Genomic DNA, 6,000 nt, shown 5'->3' with positions numbered 1-6,000 from the left:
TATTCAGGGCCATTTTTGTGAGAAGCACCGCTTATTACCTCTGTTAAATGGACCCGGAAACTGGGGCTTTGGAGGGAGAGGGGTGACCAGCTTTTCAGTTGTGTGGCCTGCTAGGGACGAGGCGGGCTGTGAAGCCAGGTTGGCCACCCTCCTGAGTGTGTGGATTTCCCCCCCACTCAGCAGATGAGTCTCTAACAAAGGGACCTGCTATTTTTAGAGCCCACATGTCATCTCGATTACACCTTTTACTCAGCAGTGCTGGTGTTGCCAGCGCCTGAGCTACTATTACTGAGGCCGGGGCTGTTGCCGGCTGCTGCTGCTGGGGTTTGGCTAAAGTCACCAGGGCAGCCACCTGTGGCCCCAGACTCATCTGGGCGGCAGGTGTGAGTGGGAGGAGGGCAGTTGGAGGATCCTGACTTCTGGGAGTGGGACTGGGGTCTGGCAGGTACCCTGCTCACAACGCGTACTCTGGGCAGATGACTTTTCCCTGCTCTGTCCCTGAGGCCACACACAGTGGCTGCCCCAGAGTAGGTACTCCATGAAGCTTGATGTAAATGAGGGAAGGAATGACCTGGGCACCTGTAGGTCAGCAGTGCCCCTTAGAGGGGATGCTGGATTGGGCCTATGTTCCCCTGACCACAAGGCCAGTGGGTGCAAGGGCCAGGAAGTGCAGGGATATGTGTGTCCTCACAGAGGTGTCTTTATAAGCTGAGACCTTCACCTAGGCAGAGGTCTGAGACTGCGATTTTTTTGGCCAGACATGGGTCCTGGTTGTTCTCATTCCCTTGTTCAAGTTCACGTGGATTCAGAACTGATGGTTTGGACCACCTGCTCCTAAGATACCCATTGGAAGACCTGGCTCTCAAGGCCAGGGTCTCCCAGAACATCGCAGCCCTCCAGGCCTTTGTGACCAAGAAACCTGTTTCCTGCCAAGGAGGAGCAGGATGGCGCCTGCTTAGTTGGGACTCCCTCATCCTCCTGCCCCCAGCCTTGAGTCGGGAGGGGGTGGCTGGAGGCTGGTGGTGGAAATGGAGAGTGGCAGAGAGAGGGCAGCAGAAGTCACAGAGCTTGATAATGGGGAGAGAGGTGGTGCCTGCATCCTGTTTGAAATGTACTCTGTGTGTGTGTGTGTGTGCATGCGTGCACAGAATATAGGGAGACTGAGGCCCAGTGGAACACCTGGGTGGGTCTGGCAGCAGATGGGCTACCCAGAGCAGGGACAGTGGCCCTGGGGAAGCAGTAGGCATGGCACTTCATGGCCAGGCCTCCCAACCTGCCCAGAGGCTGTGTCCCAGCATTGGCAGGGAGATACCCAGGTTACAATGAGGCTCTTTAGCCTATAGCTGGCTAGGGATGGAGCCTTTAACACTTGCTGCAAATTTATTGGTGGCCCTGAGTTGGCTGCTGCCAGAGGGACCTGGTTGGCTGAGCGGGGCCTCCCAGCTGTTTACCCAGCTCCTCTAGGGTTGGCAACGGCTCAGGCTGCCTGGAGGGGCTCCAGCTGCTGAACAGTGGCTGAAAGGGGCCTGTCTGGCCCCAGCCTGGGCTGAGAAGAGGCCTTAGAGAGCAGGCACCAGGAGTCTGCCTGATGTCACAGACGTGGACAACAGAGGTCAGAGTAAGAAAGTGACCCCCCAAAGCCCTGCATCCCATCCGTGCTCCTGCCAAGACCAGAGGCAGGTGAAGGAGGCAGCAGAGTGGAGTGGTGGGCTTCCCTGCTGTGAAAGTGGCCTTGACTACGGGGTCCCAGTTGGCTGTTTGCCCTGGAGAATGTTGGCTCTACAAGTGGAGACCTCCTCCGGCTTGTTCCCAGCTGCAAATCGAGCACCTACACCACAGGTCTGGTCCAGCAGGTTAATGAGAGCAGAGGGCCTGGTAGGTTCTTTAGCCCCACATGGTCCCGAGGAAGGACATGCAAGGCTGGCATAAAGCCTTCATGATGTTCCTAACGTGTAGCTTTAGCGTTTTTGTCCTCAGGCTTCCCAAATGGCTGCCATCCCTCCAAGCATTGCATCTCCACTTCTGGTAGGAAGAAGGACGCTGGGATGGATGGTTTTACAGAACTTATCCCCTTTAAATCAGGAAGACTGTAGGTTTACTAGAAGCATCTACAGCTTCTACATTGGCAAAAACTGTTACACTGTTTGTAGTGTTTCTGCTCCTTGCTATTTTTTTTTTCAATCCCGACTTCGGGCCCCAGGTGGGTCTCTGCAGGGCCTACCCTTTGTTGCTTGATGGTTGTTGTTGTTGTTATTTGACTAAATAAAAATCCCCTCCATGCAGGAAATGCCCTGGTGAGGTAATCTTAAAGGTAGTGTTCCCAGCAGGTGCACTTCTGCCGGCAGCAAGGACTTCTCGGTGGTGGTGGTGATGGGGTGCGGTGGGCCTGGATCTGCTCAGCTCTTCCCTGGGAGTGGGAGGTCAGGCACCACTAGAGACAGACACTTCCTGGAAGTCACCTCCAGGGCTCCCAGCAACCCTGGACGTAAGACTGACAGTCCCTAGGCAACGGCTCAGGGGGCAGGTAGAGGTAGGAGGGGAGTCTGGTTCCTGGCTCTGGGTCTGCCCGCTCCTGGCGCTGCCCGCCGCCCCCCGCCCCCCTGAAAACTCTGACCTTACCCTTGGTCTGGAGTGTTGGGGGCTGGGAGCTCACCTGCTGGTCTTTAGCTGGAGACCACGGCATGGCTGTCCTACTGTTGCTGGCTGCTACCCCTGCCAACAGCACATGCTAACACCCTGGGACCCTCTGTGTGGTGTGATTATGCCCCTGTGGACAGCCAGGGAGCTCTGGACAGCCTGGCTGAGGGACAGCCTCCTTGATGGAGTGTTCCAGAGATGGCCTCAGATCCTCAGGACCCTGCTTGCCCCTGGGACTGGCTGGTTGCTGGGGAACCTTGTTTTTCTCCTAGCTGGTCCTCAGAGGTCAAGGTCTAGATCTGTTCATCAGGATCAGGGGACCTTGGAGAGATCTTGGGGTCCCCTAGGCTCAGTCCCGGCCACTGCTACTGGCCCTGGTAAGCAGGCTCTGTTGGGGACAGAGGAGGAGGACTAACTAGCCATTGTAGGTTCTCATACTTCTAAGCTTTTGGCCTTGGCCTGGGCCCTGAAAGATCCCAGCCACTAACCCCAAAGGCAGGAGGGTAGTGAGGGCAGCTAGGAGGGTCTCCCAGGCCAGGGAACTTCGGTGGGGGGATGAGTGAGTGTCAGGGGGCACGTGGGAGCCCCTCCCTGGGAGAGGGCAAGAGCTCTGAGCTGCCCTTGGCTACCACCACTCCTATAGGCCTCACAAACAGCTGTCACCCAGGCAGATCTGAGTTGTGGTTCTGCTGCTGCCAAGCCGCGTGCCCTACAGCAGACCACCATCCCTGGGGACCCCACATGAGCTGAATGGGGAAGGGAGGTCAACAGTGATGGGCACTGCCTGTGGGCCTGCCGCTCCTGCTCCGAGGTGCCTTCTGTGGGCTTGTGTCGCCAAAAGGACAGAGTTCTGCTTCTGGCTTCACTCTGTCAAATGGCAGGTTTATGTTTACCTCCAGGTGGGGGGGGGGGTCAGTGAAGAGGGAGGTTCCAGTAGTCATCCTTGTCCCTCGGCTTCACCGAGTCACTCACCTTTTCAGGAAGCAGCTGCCTGCCTTGATGTCATGTCCCCCGCCCCACTCCGGCAGCACATCCCCACGCTGAGTTGCCAGCCAGAATGGCAGAAAAGGGAGTCCAGTTGGAAGCCAGGGGAACACAACGGATTCCCTCATCAAAGGTTGAGCCTTCTAGGAGCAGCCGTGTTGCTGGAACTGTGGACTGCTTCCGCCAGCTTGGGTGGAGGTGGTGGGGGGTGAGGGGCACTTGATGTTTGTAGCAGCAAAGGGCAATGCATTAGTAGCGATGCACCTGCCAACGGCCTCCTGAAGGTGTGTCTGCTCACTCAGTCCTCACAGGGAGCAACGGGGCTGTTACCACCTCCCCTCCACCCTGCTCCACCACACACACACACACACAATGTGAGGCTCAGAGAAGCTTATGGCTTGCCTCTAGGCCTGCACTTGTGTGGCCGGGTACTGTGGTCCTTGTGGGTGGTGCTTGGGCTCCAGGATCATCAGGGTGTCCAAGGCTTCACTGGTACAGGTGCAGACTCTGCTGTGATGGTGTAACATCGCACTGGTACAGGTGTCCATGTACTGTGATGCTGTAACAGATCCCCATAGTCATTATGACTTGAGAACAGTGCAGACTTGCTATGGTGCCGTCTGTGGGGGCAGAAGTCTGAAATGGACTGTATTGCTGTTGGATCCCATGGAGGCTTTTAGCCCTGAGACTCCGCCCATATTCTATTCCATGGTTCTCAGCCACTTCTGCCTTCAGAGCCAGCAGTGTGGCTCCTCCCAGACCTTCTCCGATTCCAGCACTCCTCCTGACTCACGAAGATCTTTGATTATACTGGGCCCCGCGTGCAGGCTAGGCCCACAGCTCAAGAACCTTTAGTTTAATCACAATTGTGTGATCCCTTCGCCATGTCAGGTCAAGAGTGCGCAAGTTCCTGGCATGAGGCTGTGGGAATTGATTTGCAAGGCCTAGGTACGCTTTATTCTGCCTACTGCACTGGCTTTGGCTAAGGGTTCAGACCTCTTGAATCACAGACATGCCTCCTCTCCTTGGAACTTTTGTGCAGGTGACAATGAGCAAAGCCAGGCTTCTATTTTTCTGGGAGTGACAGGGACCCCTCTCTGCCCAGGGATTGCAAGGGCTGGAGGCTGCTGACCCTTGGAGAGCAGCTGACTCTGGTGTTGGGAGAGAAGGCAGTTCCTTGTGGAGGTGGATGCCCTCAGTGGTCAACCCAGACCTCCAGGACACACGGAACAGGTTTCTTCTCTCAGCCCCACCTCCAGGTGTGTTGTGGGTGGGGAAGCTGGAAGGGAAGATGCAAATAGCTGAGCTCAAGTGGGCCCTGCCAGGTTGCAGAGGTAGAAACAGCAGTTCGGAGAGATGAAACACTTTGAGATTAAGCGGTTAAGTGGGGGATCTGGGACCCCACAGGTTCCAGGAGACCCAGCGGCCACTCCGGCTGCAGCTCCAAGGCCCTCTGCTGTAGTTCTGAGTCTCCCAGGCGGGGGCTTGCTGCCATTTTTATTTAAGTGCATCTGTTTACTGATGAGACTTTTTATGATTCTCATAAATGGAAAAATCACAGAACTCAGTTATGTATATTTTTATAGTGTGCATTAAGATCAATTTATCACTGTGAAAATGAAAAGTCTTCATTCAGAGCCCTCGCAGCACCATCCCCACTGTCAGCCCTCTACTTAGGATCAGCCCCACCCCAGCCTTGGTCCCATGGAATTGTGGTGTTAATTATGGCTGTCATTTACAAGGTGTGGTGGGGAGAGACCTTGGGGTCCCTCCAATGGTTTCCCAGACTCTCAGTGTGACTGCAGGGTCTTCCTGGCCCCTGATTTCTCAATCTTAATCCCTCTGACCTCGCTGCTCAGGGACAAAATGAGACTTGCCATACCTGCTACTCAAGCAGAGGGGCCAGGATGAGAACTCGGGCCACGAACATGTGGGGCCTGAGTTCATCATAGCACGGCACCAGCTCATTGTGATGTCAGGTCTCAGCCAGATCTAGGATGGGAAAGAGTGTGGAAGCCACTGACCGAGTCTCCTGGGATCCTCAACCTGGCAGAACCCTTTGGTCTCACTAGCCCAGGTAGAACAGTTAGAAAGCATAGCAGCCAGGGCTGGTGTGGTGCAGCGACAGCAGCAAGCTATGCCAGAGCATTGGTTCAAGTCCTGGCTGCTCCATTTCCCATTCAACTCTCCAGCAATGTGTCTGGGAAAGCAATGGAAGATGGCTCCAGTGCTTGGCCCCTGTATTCACCTGTGAGATCAGACTGGAGTTCCTGGCTCCTGGTTTTGGCCTGGCCCAGTCCCATCCATTGCAGTCATGTGGTGATTGAATCAGCAGATGGAAGATCTCTTTCCCATTTCTCTGTAACTCTGCCTTTCAAA

Source organism: Ochotona princeps, chromosome 2 (genome assembly GCF_030435755.1).
Source record: "Ochotona princeps isolate mOchPri1 chromosome 2, mOchPri1.hap1, whole genome shotgun sequence".
NCBI classification, from domain to species: domain Eukaryota; kingdom Metazoa; phylum Chordata; class Mammalia; order Lagomorpha; family Ochotonidae; genus Ochotona; species Ochotona princeps.
The sequence above is the reverse complement of the archived record's forward strand: the minus strand, read 5'-3'. Positions refer to the sequence as shown.